This window comes from Anser cygnoides, chromosome 2 (assembly GCF_040182565.1).
Source record: "Anser cygnoides isolate HZ-2024a breed goose chromosome 2, Taihu_goose_T2T_genome, whole genome shotgun sequence".
NCBI lineage: Eukaryota > Metazoa > Chordata > Aves > Anseriformes > Anatidae > Anser > Anser cygnoides.
Window position 1 is genome coordinate 84,825,040 of NC_089874.1, and position 20,865 is coordinate 84,845,904.

At 38.3% G+C, this 20,865-nt stretch overlaps 1 long non-coding RNA gene across 6 annotated transcripts in view; it reads right to left on the bottom strand.

Moving 5' to 3' along the window:
* LOC106043852 (uncharacterized) overlaps positions 1 to 20,865 on the bottom strand; it is a 65,367-nt gene that overhangs the window by 29,480 nt on the left and 15,022 nt on the right. For 3 of the 6 annotated variants that reach the window (XR_010829512.1, XR_010829515.1, XR_010829516.1), the window contains 2 exons: positions 19,575 to 19,699; positions 14,390 to 15,189 (listed from right to left, as the gene is read on the bottom strand). This is a non-coding gene — a long non-coding RNA (uncharacterized lncRNA). Of the gene's footprint in view, positions 1 to 14,389; positions 15,190 to 19,574; positions 19,700 to 19,928; positions 20,430 to 20,865 lie in introns of those variants that run through there. The other 3 variants (XR_010829517.1, XR_010829513.1, XR_010829514.1) reach the window with 2 other exon arrangements.

Genomic DNA, 20,865 nt, shown 5'->3' on the forward strand with positions numbered 1-20,865 from the left:
CTACCTCCATCTTGCATTACCCATTTCTCAGACTAATGAGAATGACAGAGTTCCTCCAACCAAAGTAGTTCAAGACTATGCTATGCCTCTTAAGAAAATATGTACTTCCAAATGCTGCAAGAATAGCTCAAACATCTGGACAGATTTTGTACTTTGAAAGCCAGTAAATTGGAGTGACCCACCTCAAATTTCTTTAGGGGTACTTTCCAGTTCCAGGTGAGCTGGAATTGGAAAGGTATTTTTTCATCATGTTCAGGTGTTTCAGGTGTTTTTTCATCATGTCAGATCAGCATAAGCTTTGCCAGTTCTTTTTAAAAAGCACTTCTGGCCACTAGTTTTAAATCCTGTATTTTCTTTCGCTTGATGAATTAAAATTTATCATCTTCACATAAAACTCCCCTTTCTGTTCTAGGTGGCTAGTTACTCCTGCTCTGTACTGTACATTTTCAGAGTGAACCCATTTGTAAGTCCCTCCATAAATAACAAGGGAGAGAGCAAGTCTGGTGAAGAGGACTTACCAGGCTGCCATCTGGAAATCAGATTTTAGAGATATCAACAGTAAAGAAAGAGTCCTGCAACTTGCATAGTTACTTGAATTAAGAAAACTCACTCGAATATCAAAAGCCCCCTTCTCTTTTGGAGAGTTAAGTTCCCAAGCTCTTGGTCTCTGGGGATAAGGAGCTGGTTGGCTGGTTTTTCATGCCAGGAGCGATGAAAACTGAACCTTGTACATTTAAACACTTTCAGTTGTTCGTGAGTAAACTGTGAGCTAAAGCCATAATTGTGATGCAGGCCAAATCACATAATACTTTCAAAATTACGTTCATTTCTCCAGGGTTTACTAAAGGTAGCATGACAAGCACATTGATCCAATGGTAATATTCAGGTCAAAGTGTGAAGTTTTCAAACACCAAAGCCCTTTCCACAGTAAGTGTGTGGAATTGTAACGTTTTCTACAAAGCCCATCTAACATAGTCAGAATTTGTATTTTTACAGCGTAAAGAGCTTCCTCATTCTCTGGAGGTCTGCTTGTTCATCCCGTGATAAGACTGCAGAACAGTGATGCTAACCTGATCAGTGACAGCAGATGCCAAACTGTAGTGAATTCTCCACAACAGACTTTTCATAGGTACTGTCCCTTTGCTCCCATGAGAGACACTACAGCAGGAAATAGAAAGCTTGAAGGGCAAAACCAGAATTCATCCCCCCAAAGGCTATCTCCTTAAGAGATGCATGGTGGCAGTTCTGGACAGAATTATTTTTACACATAGTTGAGATAACAGTTCTGATCAGTGAGAGAAGCTCATAATCATGCTACTGCTTACCTTAAATCTTAGCTGGCACTCTTTCCTTCAAAGTATTTGGATATGTAGTGCATGATCTGTGGGAGTTTGCCTGGAAAAAGTTTGCTTTTCTTGTCTGCTTTTACTGGATGATATTGGAGAATGCTCTCCCCATCACTGGATCAGGCCCTGCAACCATTTACCATACTATACTAAAACTGACTAGTGAGCCTCGCTTTCCGTCCTTTTGCGTTCATGTCATTAAAAATGGGTTTAAGTGTCCCAGATGTGTTGCAGAGCAACAGAGCCTCGAGGTTTCTGCAGTTGTCTGTCAGAACCAGCACTGCTCCCACCACAGCTCTTCCCAGCAGTGTTGACTGCAGCAATTTTCCTGGTGGTACTTTGCTTCGCTAGTTCTCAGCCCATTTCAAATCACACACACTGAAACTTCTTTCTCTTGCGTTTTGGCTCTCTTTTCCCACTCTTCTGATATTTTTCTCTCCAATATCTTAATCTGGCAACATGTTCAGGGAGATGCCTTAAGAAGTCAATATGAAGGGGAGGAATTAATAAAACTAGCTTACTCAATAGGATATTAAAAATTCAAAGGCTGCTTTACTAATCATGTTTCAGTAGAAACCTGTTTCAAATTCTACTAGTAAATGGCTACAGTCATCAAATACATGCCCGAGCTGAACAGTAGGTATCATTACGAGGTATCTAATAAGGATTTATGCTGCTCTGACTGGAAGGCAACAAATTCCAGACACATGTAGGCCATACTTGGAGGGGAGGGATGTGAATCCTTCCAGGCACATAAACCAGAGATTAATGCAAGTCCTAGTGTACACACTAGAACAAATCTGTCCCAGTCTCCCCATTCTGCCATCAGTACCAGTGACTAGATTGTCCAAAACTACAATAAATTACAGAGCAGAGAAGTTTAAGCTCCCTAAGAATTTCTGTGCTGGAAGCATTACTGCAAATCATACTGCAAAAATAAAATCAATAGCTAGAAAAAATTAGCTTTTCTTCCTTTTTTTTTTTTTCCCCTCTGAGAGTAGCTTGATTATTTAATATTATTATTAACTCCGTTTATTCCTAATTTCTGGAATCCTCTTTTATTTTTAACCAGACAAAAGCTTACCATTATTTTTTTCTGACCAGGGGAAAAACTTCATCAATAAGGAAAGTGAGGGAGAAAAGAGCTCCGTGAGATGTGGAGCACCTGCTGTTCCCAGGGAGATATGTGGTTCTGGGATTACATCCATGGACGGGCTCCAAAAACACTGGGATTTAGATTGCAGGATAATCATCTATACCCAGATGATGTGCAGTATTGCTTTTCCTTTTATTTTATAACATTGTTCAAACCCAAACACTACATCATGCTTTTAAAACCCTGCAAAATATTTCTACTTCCCTTGGAATTATATACATCATGTATTTTGGTAAATCCTGGCAAAAAGAGCAGGAAAAAAAAAAAAAGGGGAAAAAGAAAAAAAATGGCTTAATGAGCAAAGCAACTACTTTTTGAAATGTATTTTTCTTCCATGTTGTGCTTGCAAGGGGGGACTGCAATTACTGCTTCACAAGTGTCATGATGCACAGGCTGTTTTTGGCACCTTTAACCTGTCTTCCACAGTTTGCTGAAAAGCTCAGATTCCACATTTGTCTAAAGCCTGCTAATTATTCACTGCTGTGATAAAAAAGGCAGGCCTCAAAGGACACATATCTGATCTATATTAATAGGACCTGTTGCTGGAGTAACTGTTTCAGCCATATGCAGCCATCAGTGCATCCCCAGCATGGATGTAACTTTGAACAGCAGGACCACAGGTATTTGCCAACCCTCTTGAAAGTCACCCTATAACTACATAATAGTTATACTGGTATAACTGCATTAGTACTAGGAGATTTTCCTGGCCCAGCTCCACTGGCCAAAGATCACAGTTTTTCACATCCCTGGCTGGTTTTGCTATGCCAACAGAAATCTGCAGCATAGGTCTGGCCACAGATCTACACACAGTGTAGTTCTCCAAAGGGATTTTATTCATGTCAAACAGCACAGCTATATTTACAGCCTGGAAGGAGATTTATAAACTACTGTGCTAACCTGACATCATCCCCTACTAGAACGGGAATTTCAGATTCTGTAGAAGACACTCCACTTGAGACCATCACCCTCTTTGCTTTTACCAGTGCAGGATCAGCACAAGCCCACTAATTTCTTTTGATATGACACCAATTTACACCAGTGCAAGAGGAGAAGACAACTTGGCTCTAAATTTGATGCTGCCACAGTGTTTGGTGCTAGTGATGCTGTATTCTGAGCAGCTTTCCTTCTGAGGTGATGGGGTTGGGTGGCTTTCAGCTAAAACACCTACACTAGAAGATATGTATTTTTTCTACTTAAACTATCCAAGCATCTAGGATTTTTGCCTCATGTTAATGAAGACAAATTACTTTGCAGTTACCATGTGATCTAGAAAAATGAATTAAAGATTATGAGGGAAATTTGCATCAACATTTCTTTCACTGTCATGATTTGTACCAGCTGTAAACCTGACCTCAAAAATTCATGCTGTTGTACACAGTGCAAATCAAAAAGCACAACACAATACCATCTCTCACAGTCTTCCAGCAACACTGCATTTGTCATGCTAACTTAGAAGACACAGCAGTGACAAAGTTTGGAGTATGTATTAGGTTCTTTCCATTCTGTGAGGTTCCTGCTACTTCTGCTGCACACACACAGTGCTGTGATGAAACTGGTCTCTTATTTTTGTTGTCAGCACAGAGGAAACCACTAAACCACATGCCTCTAAACCTCACACTTCACAGACTCGCTTAGCAGCTACCAATTTTTTTTCAGGTGTCACTGCATGGAGATGTGTTTAAATTGTTCTCTCTCTTCCTGGATGGCAGCCAGCACAACACACAAATTTGGGCAGGTTTGATGCAGACAATGTTCTGACTAACAGTGTGAAAGCATTTCATGAGAATAAAATGAAAAAAGAATGAAATGACTTACTGCTAATGACTTACTCCCTTTTGCTTTTTAGCAAATGACATCATAACAAGCCCAGGAGCGTGTAAGTCAGAAGCTAAAGCCAAAGAGAACCTGTGTGATTTACCTTCTCTCTGAAGCGCACATGCATTTCATTTCACTACCCAGTATGGAGGGCGCAGCACTAGAGTTAACAATACCATGTCCTGGAAAGAGCGAAGACAGATCCTGAGAGTGTCGCTGATGAAGGATGTAGAGCTGCACTTCTCTCACAGAGCAATTTGCTTCAGCATTTGTCTGTGTTGTCATTGTCTCACCCATGGCTGAGTCACAGCAGAGCTCTCCAGGGTTGTGTTGGAAAGAGCTGAGCGTTCAGCTTTTCTCTGCCCTCCATAAGCTTTACCCGTTTTCATCCCTGTTCTGATTTATTTGGAGCACAAAACAAAAAGACAGTGGGGTTTGTAAAATGGGTAAGATAATAGAAGAGCAAGTTTTCAATGTCCAGGAACACATGCTGAGTGCACTACACTTGGGAATATCTGGGAAACAGATGACAGCCAGAACATTCTCAAGAAATTATGTTAGACTCAAAAAGTTGACTTAATAGTTATATTCATATTTCTGACACTGTACCTCTATCCCACCACTACCAGCGATGTTCTAGCACAGACTTTACAGTTTTAGAAAAGTTACGAATTAGTTGCCACCTGCTGATATTTAAACTTACATAGGGCTACAATTACAAGTAACTATCTTAAGACTTGTCTCTGTGTTTCTGCTCAGGCAAGAGTCTCACAAAAGCACAGAGGCTGGCAGAATATGTCCTCAGTGATGAGTCTCTTGCATTTCTTCTTCACTCATCTTTTACCAGTTGAACAGTAGAAGAATAACACCACTTGCCTCCAGCCCTTGCTACCTAAGTAAACTGGGGTTAGGAGAAAGTGTTGTGGTTAGTAGCAGGGCATAGGGACAGATGGACAATAGAAAATTAATTTAGGGCAGAAGAGAATCAAAGCTCTGGAGCAACTTTCCAATAAGGCACAAAAAAACAACTCTCAGAATGGAATTTAATTGAATAGTTGAAAATCATTTAATTCTTGTGAGAATGGGGATGAGACTCAGTGATACAAGAGATCCTTTGCAGTCCTGTATTTCAAAAGTGACTGTTTTGTGATGATTTTAGATGATGATTCTAGAACTTAATTGCATGTATAGTAAAAGCTTAATAATGATGTCTATTCCTTTACATCAGCCATGTTTTCCTAGTTACATCTTGCTCTAGCATGCGGCGGGCAGGAACAGACATTGGCTTCACTTCTAAATGACTTTTAAAGGATAGAGGAAGAATACACTTCTTCTATGTAGGACTCCTGCCAGCAGTTCTGGAAGCTGGAGTTGTTGTCCTTATGCTTAGCAATACAGATATACAACACCACTTCATTTCACTCTAAGGAGCATATGGTCTGTCTAGCATGTACTTGAACCACTGCCATTTCATTCTAGCCTGGCTGCTTTGTAACAACAATAGAATATGGGTTTCAACCCATCCTCTTTTCCAGTAGCATCTTTTCAAACCCATGCTACTCATCTCCCAGCTACAAGCACAGTTGCAAATAACTAGGAAGCTCAGGAAAAAAATGACCTGCCAGTACTTAATCACTCGAGGCATATGGGTAAAATGTTTAAAAAAAAAAAAAAACACACAAAAAACCACCTTAGTACACTTTGTGTAATTAATGTTTAGCCATAAAGTGAAATGGTTAACTTAAATCTATTGATCAACCTCAGAGATCAAGGATTAAGCCTATCACTGTGTCTCTGTGGAACTGTTGCTGCGTTGTGAGCAAGAGGGTAAAGAAGTGAATGAGATGACACTCTCATGAGCCAGAAAGGGAAAAGCAAACAAAATTGGTGTAACTATTTACACAAGAGGAGCATAATAAAATGACCATTCTGGATAAAACTGGCAAAAAATATAAGCTTAACCACATTCGTTTATTACTGTTTGTGGGGTTTTTTCTAATCTTATTACTTCAGAGGGCATTTTAAGAGAGCAAAATTTGGTCAAACAAATGCTCTGCTGATAGTTTTCAATCTCTTGTGGTGGTAAGTTTGCCAGAAAAATTAACATCGTGGAACAGTCCTGTTCCTTTTTTATGCAGGGCAATGACTTGAATCCATCAGAATTACTAATGACATGAGAAAAAATACACTGTAGAAAGAAACAGTTGGCAGTAATGAATTTAAATTCATCTTCATAGTGAGAAAAAAGGAAATGTGTTGTGATAGGCTGACATCTTAATGAATGCACATACTGCTTGACTTCGAGTAGGGCGTTTGAGGATCTCCAAGGAACAGCATGATTCGTCAAATGCTTGCTGGTGAATGCAAGAGTTGTAAAAGGAAAACTTAAGATTTTAAAAAGCAATTTCATAAATTAGCTGTTTTACAGCTTGTACTGTACTAGCATCTTCACAGTCACACTGGAGAAAAAAAAAAAAAAAACCTTTTGGTGTTGCCATTCTTAGGTTAACATGTTTTTACTGTGCGAAGCAGAGAGAAAACAGGATATCGCTCTCTTTCTGCAGGTTCTGCGCCAGGCAGGAAACACGCTATAGACTGACTCTAACAAGTAATTTATAAACTGTTTTTTGACCACACTGATTGCAATTACAAAATGAAAAGAAAAGCCAGAGTGATAGGAAGGCTAGAGAAAATGCACTTCCATTGGGGCTTAGAGTACTGACCTATCAAAAAGGAAATAAAGAATGATCTGATTACAGTGTGTAAACACACCTTCATGGTGAAAAATAGCAGGTCCCAGAGGGCTGTCTAACCTAGCGCAGAAATGCACTGCAAGAATCAATAGCAAGAAATTAAAGCTAAAAATAGCTATGTAAATTCAGAAATAAAATAGGCAACATTTTAACTATAACACATCACTAAGACTGATTATGAACAGAAACAGCAGATTCCTTTTTTTGGTTTTAGATGATATAATCTTTTCTTAAAACGCAAGCTGTCTCTTGTCTAACACAAGTGGGCACAGAGAAGTTCTGTGGAAGGGACTACAGAGAACAGGCAAGGTAGGAGATCTGACACAGGCCCCCTTTTGTGCTTTTTGGGGCCAACCACCCTTTGAAATCAGTCAATTCTCAATACTCTAGCACACCACCAACCCCCTCGCTCTACAGTTTTGCCAAGTTTCCTATGAAAATAAAACACAACTTTGTGCTCCACACAGACATGGGTCTGTCCACTGCCTCCTACTAAGTAATTCTGGAGCCCAGTGGCCAATTTTAAATAACTTTAACAGAAAGGTAAGGGGGCTCTAAAATACTAAATTGCTAATAATTTGTGAAAATAGACAAAAGCGAGAGGATCTCATTTTCCCTACAGAGGAACTGGCCACATCATTAGACACCAGAGAATCCACTTTTAGTAGTGAAAAATGTGGTGGGTAACACTGCTTTTCTTACTCATTTGAATTCCACATTCACCATTAGGCTGCAGGGACTGTTCTTTTTAAATGCCATTGCAATTATCAGACAGATCCCCCCAAAGGAAGATTTTTAATATGATTTCTGGCTACTGATAGCATTTCATTCGACGGAAAATCTAACCTGGAAAACGATCCCTTCACAGATCCTTTTGCAATATCAGGTCTGCAGAGAGCAGAGGCCCTGGCTGTTTGAATGCTCCCAGCTGTGGCCACATCTAGGAAGCTCCCATCAAAGTGGGATTAATTACACTCGGAAAATAACTACTGCTTCCATTGGCCCTAGAATGAATCCGAATGCTTAATTTTAGACGGAACACATGATTTCTTTGGCTACTAAAGTTTAGAAAGATGGATCACACACCTGGCTCCAGGAGAGCTGGAAACCTATACCAGATCAGTTGGGAAGATTCAATGGCAGGCAGAGCGCAGCCTTTTAGGAGGGTAGGGAGTAAAGTCATTGCCTACAGACTTGGTGCATGAAACCCTGGCTTCAATCTCAATAACTTGACATTTATCTATAACTGTCATCTACAGGAAGGAAAATACAATAGAAGAAAGATCACGCGATGTCCATCCATAAGAGGCAGGTATTTACCTGAAAAAAAATGCCCCAAATCTTCAACAGGACATGTCTGCCTCTTTTATTAGGAGACAGATTGTATTAAATGACCTGTTTCTGCCTGTTTCTCGAGCTGTGACTAAGGCAGGATTAATTGCATCCTGTGAAAGGTGTACTGCATTGCTCATATGCTGTTAAGGAAACAGAAATTAAAGCTGCCACATGAAAATGGAGTTGTTGCATCTCCACGCAGTGGTTGGCATGTGAAGAAAAGACATTCCAATCATCAAGACATCATTTCCGAAATTCAGACAACAATCAAACGTTTCAAGACAGTCATACCAACTAACGCTGAGGAAGTGATGTTTTCTGAGCATGTAAAATGCTTACGTTATTCGGTTGTTTTTTCCTTGTATTTGTGTACGAACAGAGAATAGCAACAATAAATGGTAACACAGCTATTTATGACTGCAAGGCATTTTCTAATCCTGTCACACTGACACTGGACACACCCACGCCTAAAATTTTGAGCGGAGTCAAAGAGACACTGTTTCAAGCAAGTGAATCAGTAGCAACCCTCTGAGCAATTTCATTCCAGCCAACCCCTAGCGCACATAACCTCACACGTAGGGCCAATGGGGATACACAGACAGGACACGAAGCCCCAGTCTCTTACCAACACATATTGGCAGGAAGCAGTAAAATTCTAGCCAAAGTATTCCTCATGACACAGAAGAGGAGAGCTACAGATTCCTTTCCCCAGGGATAAGAATTACTAATAATTATAGCAATGCACTCTGTTCTCCTGCTAGACTTGAATCGACAAGGCTCTGAGCCCCACCTATAAAGGGCAAAATTCCTCGGCTCCTGCTAACGGCTATTAGCCAGTACAACTCAGAGCACAGCAAATTAACACCGATTAGGTGCAGTCAGCACTTTTTGCAACAGATTACGGGCATACCTTTGAATATGCCTGGTTAGGAACACAAAGAGAGTTTTCCTGGCCTCTAGTGGCTTGTCCCTGCTCACTGGGTATTTACTCACTGGGTGTGGAGCTATCAAGGAAACAACCCAAAAGAATGCTGAATATCAGTATACAGGAGGGAACTTTCACCTACCCCTCCTCTGTTGGTTTGTCTGTTGATTCGTCTTCGTATGTCATCTCGTCACGTGTTTTCTGTATCTAAGTCTCTACTGACAGCTGCTTGTTGTGAAAATAATCAATACATTGTACGTGAGGAAAAATAATCCATAAACATTTTCGGGATATCTTTCTACATAGACTGCTGCTCTGTTTGTAGCCAATTTATTTCTGTTGGCCTTTTATATTTCCTGTTATACACAGAATACCCTTCAAGAGAATGTCAAGTTAAAAACATACCATTTAGATTTCCAATAAACTTGAAAAATTATCCAAGACATTTCAAGCAATGCAATTCAAGAATGTACATCGTATTTATAACTAAGCCCTGTTTAGGTATGATCAAGAAAAGAATAATGTGCCAACACAACGCATTACCTTGCAGAGCAGAGGTAACGCTTTAACTACCGGTCTTCTGAGGAATTTCAGATTTAAGCAATTCCATCTGAGTCAGATTTCTCCTTCCTACATTTTTAGTTTTATTAGCTATCCTGAATTTGTTTTCAAGAAGGATCTTCTCGGGGAGGGAGGGAAGGAAGTTAGTTTTCTTCTCTATTTTTACTGTTGTCCTAAAAGGGACAGATATATTTGAAAAGGCTGATGTGTGAGACAGAACTATTTTTTAAGATTGCCCAGAGAGGTTGTATAGCCTCCATCATTAGAGATATTCCAAAGCTGCCCAGACATGGCCCTGGGCAACTGGCTCTAGGTGGGCCTGCCTGAGCAGAGGGATTGGACCAGATGACCTCCAGAGGTCCCATCCAACCTCAGTGAGTCTGCGATTCTCTCTCTAACTCCTGCCCTGACTTGCTCTGCAACCTCAAGTGAAGGAAAAGTTAAAAAACAAAACAAAACAAAACAAACCCTCTTCTGCCTGATGATATTGCCATCACCTCTAAAGAAAGGGTCCTGACCATAAAGTTAGAACATCTGAAACCACTGCTTCAAAGAGACTAATTCAGTAACTGTTAGTCAACATGAGAAGAGACTGTAAACACAGCATAATGATGAGAACTAATTCCTGTTCTGTCTAACATGGAAGATCTAAAAATTCTCTGGAATAGAAATTAGAACCCTGGTATCTTCATGCATATATAAAACACTTTCACTGTACTACTTTATAAGCCCAGTTTCAAAAGGCTTGTCTTCTGCACTTTCATAGGAAACACAGAATACGAACCACTGTCCTCCTGTGCAAAAAAGTGATCTGAACTGCCATCTGATATCTAAACACTAGTATCTATAAATTAAAGTAGGGCTCCTAGGACTTTCCTTGGTTGTTGTTTTGTCAGAGCAAATTCCAGTCATCAGACAAAGAGGCAGATTTCATAAGTGAATCCTCATCAGAAGGAAGCATGTGAAGACTGCGGGTAAAACTCAATCCTACATTCAGTCTTAACTCTTAACTTGAAGGCTCCCTCCTCAGCGTCAATATCTGGATTGGACTCTGAGGCACCCAGCTCCCCAGTAACTCAATACATACCAAAGCTAGGACATGGGGTTGCTGTAGGCACTCCAAGCGTAGGGTCTGGTGTTCCTACAACATTTCCTGGAATCAGCCTTCAGTTACTATTGGAAGGAATCCATGTCACTTAGGAGTTCTATAAATTTAAGCCTTATTTAAATCCTAAATTATTCTTGGTAGAAACACTCTTAAGTTCATGTTTCTCAGGCTTGTCCACAAACAGCAGGAGATTAAGATTGCCCAGACTGGACAGTAATAAAATAACATTGGCACTGAATTGATAATATGGGCCACCCTAATCTGCCTCCCCTTTTTTCTACAATTTTGCAAGTTGAGGAAGGAGACGGGGGGCTCATTCACTATTCATATATATGTATGTATGTAAATATATATGAAATTAAGAAGAAAAAAAAAATCTGCAAAATTCCTCTTAACACCATTAAATCAGTTTAAAACAAGATTGGTAATGACATGTACATAGAAATGATCCAAATTAAAGAAAAAAAAAAAATCAATCTAGCCCAAAGCAATCTAATAGCCTTCACACAGACCTGTATTCCCACATTTATGCACCACTTAGGTGCCTGTCAGGCATCTTCACTGAAGTTGGTAGGATGTTCTGTTCAGAACAGGCCTTAAGGTGTGGTTTTAAATCAATTTAATTAAAACGGTAGAAAAAGTTGTGTTCATCCTCTGAGATGTGATTAGTGTTCCAGCCATGTATGAGCCTCACCACAGTAGTTATGCATACAAGCCTGAACCTGTGGCTAACATCAGGCACAGTGTGATTAATCCCAGATTAATCTGGCAAGAAATGAGCATGTTTATTATCTGTTGTATAATTCATCCCCTACTAATACTTAAATTTATTTTCAACAGGTACAATGCATGATCCTATTATTATAGACCCAGGAAAATGGGTACCTAGTCTTGTAATTGCCTTAGCAAAGTGTTTTAGGCAACTTTCATAATATATGGTGACAGAAATTCTCAGATGGTTAGCTAGATATGGCATTTGTCTTGATTTGTATATAGGAACTCATTAGCACAGGTAGTACTAACAGAAACAACCAACCACAAATTTGGGGAATGTGTTGTATGTTCACTACATAAACAGAATCTGCCCCTAACAGATTACACAGAAATCAACAAGCCTGTAGAGACAGGTATTGCTATGTGCAGTTTCCAATTAAAATATGCATTATTTATAGCAGTAGAACCTTTGCCTCACTGTAACAAGACAAAGAGTCCTTTGTCAACTCTGCTACAACCCCTAACCTATGCTGAGACTGCGCTGTGTGGAACAAGTGTTCTATGAAATGTCTGCCCTGACAGCAAAGGGAAATAGAAGGAAACAGAATGCAGGGGACAATTCTCTCAAGAGAAAGCACATTTCATTTAACAGCTTCGTAACAGTTGCACAGAAAACTTTCTTCAGTTTCCCCTTGTACTCACGTAAGCTGATGCTCAAAAAACCACACGCATCACTTAGCTTTACTGGTTTACGCAGAAAGAAAGCAAAGCATACTAACTTAGGTATTCCCAGAAGAATTGTGCTTGGAGCTAGAAGTGGACTCACAGGATCTGTAATACACGATAATTGAACTAGAAACTGTTTTCTAAGCTAATGAAATTGTTAATATTTTATATTAATAAGTGATAGGTTTACATTATAGACACTTCAGAATTCCATTAATGGCTATTCCTGAATTATTAGGGTGTGTGGACTTTTGATAAAAGGCTAGGATTCCAAGATACCTTACACAAACAAACAAGAAACATGTCAAGATTACTACTTTTGTATCTGAATTTTGTCCCCTTTCTAGAGAACAAGGAAGTATTTCTGATAGATTGTGTCACATACTTAGTAAAATATCACTTACAAGGACACACCAAAATATTTCACTTTACTGCAGAATAAGTGTACTGTCTGAGGCTAGTATAAAGAGCAGATTAGAATTTGGTTCTATAAATCACACCTTGTACATATAAAGACTGCTGTCAGCAGTCACTCTCTTCAGTACGCTAACTAATGATGAATATTTCTGCCCACTTACAATAGGCTAATAAATATATAAAAAAAAATGAAGCGCTTATTTTACATTCATGATCCAAGCTCAACTAATTTCCCAAGCCTATTATACAACTACACAAACAACAGAGGGGGAAAAAAAAAAAATCAGCACATTAGAAATTCTAGTGGGCATGCAACTGCACCATGCTATGCCTGCAGCTCTGCTACTCCAAGCTGTACCCTTGCCTGTTTTCAAATACTAGGGTTGAACTTAGTGCCTACATGAAAGATGCAAAAAACAGACAAAAGGCTGCCAGAAGTAATGTCTAGTAATTTGGTAAGTGGTATAGTCTACCCTTCACAATATTACTGAATAAATTCCCTAGAAAAGTAGGCACTAGACTGCTTACACCACAATTGTCAAGGTGACATTAAAATGAAAGCTCAGTCCACTTAACTGTTAGAAGTCCCCTTGTGCTTTTTGCAAGATTGCAACTGTTGATCTGAATTTTGGCTGAATTCCAGTTTGGTTAATTAAATTCCACACATCTACATCCACACATCTACTGATAAATGCTATTAAATAATGAACATGCTAAGTCAATGTCCTCTGGGTCTAACATCAGCAAGGATCGAAATAGTTCCCTGGTGCAAAGTTAGGGAAACGCTGCTGGAATACTTCTGAATAAAGTACTGCTGTTTTTGTAAATGAGTACTTACCATTCAAGCAAATTCAAGTTAAAGAACCATCAGAATATTACAGCATTTTGAGTGGTTTGTACAATGTAAATTGTACTAAAGAGAAGTAAAAACTTCTCATTAGTAATTATGTATGTGTTTAGTTGCAATGTCCAACTATTATAATTCCAGATGAAGAGGAACCAAGTGTCTTTGGTACGTGCTTCCAAACTTTCCTGTTCTGACTTCATGACAGGAAGATGTGCATCAGTTTCTAACAATATAAACATTTTTCTTCGGAAAAAAATAATATATTTTTACATGTCTCCTACCATTTGCCAATAGCTATTCTTCACATAACTCCTTTTACTAACATTTTGCTGTAAATCAAGGAAACCAAAACTTATCTGAAGAGAAATTTCTATCCAGTCGAACTAGTGTATTCTTTATGTTTAAGACAGCAGTATAGGCACACTTCAGTCAGTGTTTGCTTCTGTCTAGTAGGAATTGTGATGTTATATTTTTTTAATTATTTTTAGTAAGAGATACTTCTCCTGAGTAGCATTCATAGCTAATAACAAACTCTACAAAACCACCATAGTCAAAGAATGTGGAGTCTTAGAGTAAAACCAGTCCTCTAACAGCCTGAAGTTAGAAAATATTTTTCTTCTAATTTGATCTTCTTTAAAGTGAGCAATTTCCACGTGGTTGAATTAGGCACAGATGTATTTAGCCACTGAATTTTCAAGTCAGGTTTATTTGATGTCGTATTTCAATAGTTTATATTTTTACTTTAACTTGGACTAGTTCATAATAGATATACTTTGTTAAAAAAATACAGGAAACAATTTACTGACTTATGAGTATTACTGTGTCAACAGATTTTCTTGAATCCTTTAGTGTTTTATATAAAGAGACCAATACTAAAAATGAGAGATGTAGCACAGAAACAACCTGTAGGGTTCAATGTTAGTTCAAGCACATTTCAACAGATTCTGCCTTCAAATGTCAAAATCTTCATTTGTAATTAAGCAGAATATATCAGGAAGATGTAACCAGAATGAAAAACCAACATATTCACCCTTTACAGAACACAAATCTCCATGCTCCTTTCAGCAAATTAGAGTTACAACCTGTACCGTAACACGCACACGTTTTGGGGATGACCATCTTAAGCATCTTATTTGAATATGTTCACCCGTACTTCTAATTGCCATAAGAGGACTGTTTCTTCTCTTCTTCCAGATCACCCCTGGCTTTCAGCACAAAAGTCTGACAATGCCAACAGCTTCTTTATTTGCTGGGATGCTCTGGTGGAAACTTAAGCACGAAGAACCTAACATTCCATAAGAAGCGATTTGAGAGCAAAGGTGGGCTGGGAACTGGTTAATGAGGTTCCTGCACCCAGCTGATATTTCTTAACGTTTTTTCAGAGAAGTTGTTTGTCAGGGGAAGAATAGCAGCAAAATCTACAGCCAAATGCCTCACCAGTGCGATGTCGGCGTACATGAGAAGGTCCAACCTTGTCTTCTGAATCCTGTAAAAAATTAAAAATATATCAGTCATTAGTGCCAATTGTGAGCATTGCACAAACACGGGCAGTCACTCTCTAGTTCCAAAATAGCTGAACAGTAGGTTAGGGGTGAGTCATCCCTAAAAAGATTGCATGGCTCTGTCCAGTGACAGAGCTAGACAAGAACACAGCTCTCCTGACTTCTAGGCCAAAGATTTCAGCTCCAGCATGCTCTTTTCCCAAGTGAGGGTTTCTATAACTAAAATATGTCATTTTAAATGAGAAAGATGATGTCTTTCACCAGATCTTTTGCCTATCACTGGAAAAAGTTAGTGTAGTGTGTATCATATTGTCCACGAGATTTCTATTTTAGTGTACCTGTGGATACCTCTATTCTTTGAAATTAAAACCTCTGTACAGACATTAAAAATACAAACTCCTACAAGCACAAGTATGCCAATTTATTCTTTTGTCTTAATAGAACATGTATGCATTTATATAGTGAGGATACAATTGCTCCAGTTTGCAGCCACACAGAGCATAGTTGCATGCATTTTCACATGCATGTGCATCTATCTGCATGTAATTCCAGCTCAACATAATGAACACAGCAAATCCACCTGAATATAGTTTTGACCTTGCACTTGCCATCCTGTTCTATCAATTTTGTGTTACGAAAAGGGGGCAAATCTCAAAATAAAGAATTTAACCATAACACAAATTGTGTCAAGAATTGATTCTATATTAAAGTGTGAGGTCTGCTACATACTTACTATGGGTCTAAATCCTGCCCTAAACCAGTGGGATTACCTCCTGGTCCTAATCAAAACCTTCGTTCTTTTAGACTGGTGTAATGCCAAATCTAGGATCTAAACTTTGGTGCTCGCACTTCCTCTGTACTAGGCCAACCTAGGATGTAACTGTGTACAGACTGTAAGAGAATCCGGACTGAGACACGTGGGTTACTCTCAGCATTTGTTACCAAACACCAACCAATCAGATTTCAAAGCTTATAAATTTGTAATGTAAGCTTCTTTGAATTTAAGTCCCTCGCCCCCAGCATATGTTAAGGATCTATTTACTTTGGCAACAGCTACAAACAGTGCTATGAGCTAGGAATCAAAACCTATCACCTACAGTAGGATTCATCCCACATAAGGCTATCTAACAGGCATATTATCTTCCAGGTTTCCTCTGTACAATTAACTACATGCAGGCAGTAAGTAACGCTACTGGGGTGAATCAGCCCACACATTTAACTGTCTATTATGAAATTAGGATGACTTCTGTGAATACCCATCATTTTCCACTGACTATAGAAGGGGAACTACAGAGATGTCAGATTAAACAAGCAACAAAGTAGACTAAAATTAATTCTTAGACTTGGTAAATGCACCCTACCAGCTTAAAAAAAATCATGGTTTGTGCTGCAAATATTTACCGGTTTTCTATACACGGGGTTGTACTACTTAAGCAGTGGTGTTATTTATGTGGATGGAACAAGCAAAAGACTGTGGACTTAACTCTCCTTTTCCCCTCACACTTAACAAGAAGTGTAATTGGTTGATCTGGCACATGAGAAAATGTTTTACAGCACAGACACAGAAAACCTTTGGCTTTCAAGTTATCGTTTATGGAAAAGATTAAGTATTTTCCCAGACATTCTTATTAAATCATCACAGAACTCTTTAAATCCCTATCTGTATTATTATCGGGAACACATAATTTTCAGGAAATCCTGTTGCAGCTTTTGACAGCAAAACTACCGAAAATGTGAACCTGTCGGATTCTGTGCAATCAGAAGCAGTCATCTGACTTCCGTCACTGAGTAATGCAGATATCTCATGCTGATTTACATTTCATCTTCCAGATCACTTTGAGCTTTTAATATGAAAAAAGCCTTAAGGTAAAAGCACTCAACCTGTTGTAAACAGCCCAGATTCATACACATATGATTCTATGAACATTTCCAGTCTAGAGTTCATTATACACACATACACAGATACAAATACATATCAATACATTCTAAAATTAAATTTCACTGTAATCCTTAATTTTGATGAAGAGTTGCCACTTGAGATTTCACTATACTGGCATCCATACGATTACTGAAAAATAATGTCTCTGCTAAACACAGAGCACAAATAGTATTAGCTCATGAGAGCGTGAATAATGAAATTCTTTTCTAATTGAGTATCAGTAAGCAATGCATTTTTATTCTCAAACTAAACCAAAATACTACAGAAAAGTGTAATCTCTCAACTTTTTCAGATTTCATTAATGCGGTTATGCCATCCTTAGCTTTGCTTACACTCAGATTTCCTTGGTCATGATTTCTGTTTCCACCCTTTACACCTCACTCTTGAATACAGCCCACTGAATCAGTCAATGGGTTCTATGTGGGTGTAAATCCACATAGATGCTTGGGGACATGTATGCTTGGGGACTGGAAAAGAGTTGTTGGCTTTAGGTGTTCAGTGTTTGTTTTCTACTTCTTTTATATTCCTACATTTTGTTCTATTCCTCCTACAATTCCTGAAATAAAGGATCTTACAGTGTACTGTCCTTAATATCTTAAGGCTATCACAGACCTGACAGAGATAACTTAGAACAAAAATAAGCCTTAAATATATTTACCCAATTGAAGCAAACTGTTTCCCAAGTGTCATTTTCAAACAGCCAAACTAATTAGGTCTAGAACACTATGCAAGCATTTACACTTACCATTATGCAGACAGGAACTAAAATATTTTACATTAATATGTATTTTACATAACAGAAAATAATACGTTCAGGCAGTGTTATCATTTACTCCTACAGACACTGGTTAAAACATTTACCTCCCGATCCTATTGACTTTCATAATGTTACAATTTTTTAACTTATTAAAGAACAATTCTATTAACTTAATTAAAACAGTCCCACAGCAAAAGTTAAGCATGCAAGTACCTACGTTATGACAACTAAAGTGCAATATTGCACACAAAACTATATTGCAAAAAGAGACAAAATACTATAACATATTACAGAGTGGTTTATTAAAAAATAGATTTTTAGACAGTCCGCTGTTATGCTTAGCTCTATCCAATAACTAAAGTTTATCTGATAGGAAGGGAAACTGGATTTCTCGTGCCTACCAGAAAAAATGAATCAATAAATAGGATACTAGTGTTCCACTCTATGGCCTGTGGAGTTCACCGCTGCCATTCCTCTCAAATAGCCCAACAACTGTTTTCTGCTGTTCATATAATAGGACATACATGTCATCTCCTAGAAAGTAAACATCTGCAAACAAGTAACCGGGACAGTAAGAGACCGTTTGATTATTTAAATTCCCTTCATTTTTTAATACAAATATTGCATAATATTTACAAGCCTGCATTTCTACCCAGCTGCCACAAAAGCTAGGAAAAGGCCTTTTTTCCTGTTATTCCATTACTCAGTTGCTGAAAAACTCTCAGCAAAGAAGTAATTTACTTCCAGCTCAAGGTATCCTATCACTTCTGACAGATGCATTTCCCAGTTTTATCTCTGCCATTAGAAGACTCTCCAAAAGTAGCACTAGTTTTATAATCAGAATTACAATTATTACAACAGATAAAGAAACAGAGTAAGTTTTCCTCCACAGAAATAACAAACAAAAAGTTATCAAGCCCTCTCCAACCACTGCGTGCTTCAAGAAGCAACTTGTGCGACTTGTGGACATTAGCTTATCCTCGTTTAAACCTTTGGAGTTAAAAAACAGAGCAAACAGTACATCCTTTAGCGTACAGAGTTTAAACACACAAAAATTTAACATTTAAACAGTCTCTAAGGCTGCTAAGTACACACTTTCAACATGTACTTCAGCTACACTAAGACTAGCTAATGCTCCCACTCATCACATGATGCACTCTGCCAACACTGCAAAAGGAAATGTGTTAGCACTGTCAAAAATGTGATCATTTCCTCAATTGGCGGGGGTGGGAGCGTGGAATCAAAACACTACAGGCAAAGCTGCAGACAAAATCAGTGTGAAGAAGCAGAATTGTACACACCTAGCACAGTACATTAAGACACGTGGTCACTGAATGAATGCATACAGATACTGTCACGTTCTTCTATCAGGTACTTTTTTATTTGTCACATTACTGTTCCACACATCTTCCAGAATAGTCTATGTAGTAGTTATGTACAGAAGGAGCTATAAGGAAGGGACAGAAAGGAATTCCTTTAAATAAAAAAGCCCTCATAGATCCAAGCTCCCTACAGGAATATATGTAAATGCTTGACTTGCTTTTATTAATGGGTAGGAGTGCATACCTTAAAGTCTTTCCTAAGAAAATAAACACCACCAACCAATAAAACAAAATAAAATAAAACCAGTAAATTTTCAGAATTTGTATGACAGAGTGCTTATTTACACTTACCATCTTCATGAACAGAGTCGACATTCACAAGGCATCTCACTCGTGTGTGTTCGTAAATGCTGCTACTTCACCACTTGCATCAATGGAGTTGTAAGGGCAGATTTCATATTTGAAAGGCTTCTGACCTACAGAAAGCAAACATGAAGAATGTAGTACCTTCTATGGGAACTCAGAGTGGGGGGAGGAAGATGAAATTCAAAAAAATAAATAAAAAAATCAGTGGATTAGCATTTACAGCACATGCTCAAATCCACAGCTCATCTTTCACGTGAACTCCCTGCTAATGAATCATGATCTTACATAAAAGTCTATGCAGTTAAAGGTTATGGCCAGTTTTATCAGTAGGAGACATACCGCATTTAAATTTGGCTTCCACCGTAAGTGTAATCAAGAAAAACTGGCCAGACCCATTTCCAAATTTAGTTTTGATCTTTTTTTCTGAATCAAAGTTCAGCGTGCTGACTTTCAGCCTACTCTGTCACGAAAAACCTCCACAAAACAAACAAACCAAAGAAGCACAAAACACAAAGCCATCCCTCAGACTGGCAGCAGAACAGGAAGTTTTCAAGAAGCAAAAGGAAATGACATTAAGGGAAAGCCATTTTGAACTTAATGAAGAAAACACACAAAGAATTTTCTCGAAAGACAGCAAGGACTACATTTAGGTCACAGATACAAAGATAAACAATGAATTTCAATAACAAAAGTATTGTGAGGTACACTCTTAAAGAACTACCCTCCCCTTTCATCTGCATGCGCGCTAACAATTTCTAATTCACAATATTTATGTTCTTATCTTTCTGAGGTAACCGAATTCTGAAATACTATTTTCACAGTGGAAAACCTGAAATGCACCTAAACAGAAAGAAACCACAGACTAAAAAAAATGAAATAGAATTGCAGAATACAAAACGGTTGATGTTGGGAAGATCATCTGGTCCAACCCCAAACAGGCAAATTTATCTTCATCTTCAAAATCAAACACAAAGCAAGTAAATAATTTCAAGTTAAAAATAAAGAAAAGTGAACAGATTTTAAGAACTGAAGTCCTAACAATAACCCTGGTACAGTAATAATTCTCCTCAAGACAGAATTTTAAGGCAACATTATTACAAGTAACTCCAGTTACTTGTACAGTTTGTCCAGTTACTTGTACAGCATTTCAGTTTTATTAGTGTTATCTTTTAAGAATTAATGCAGAGGATGTAACAATGTGTACTCTCTACAGGGTCAGCATAATATGGAGATTTGTTTTTATTTTTTAATGTTTACTCCCAATTGTCAATGGAGA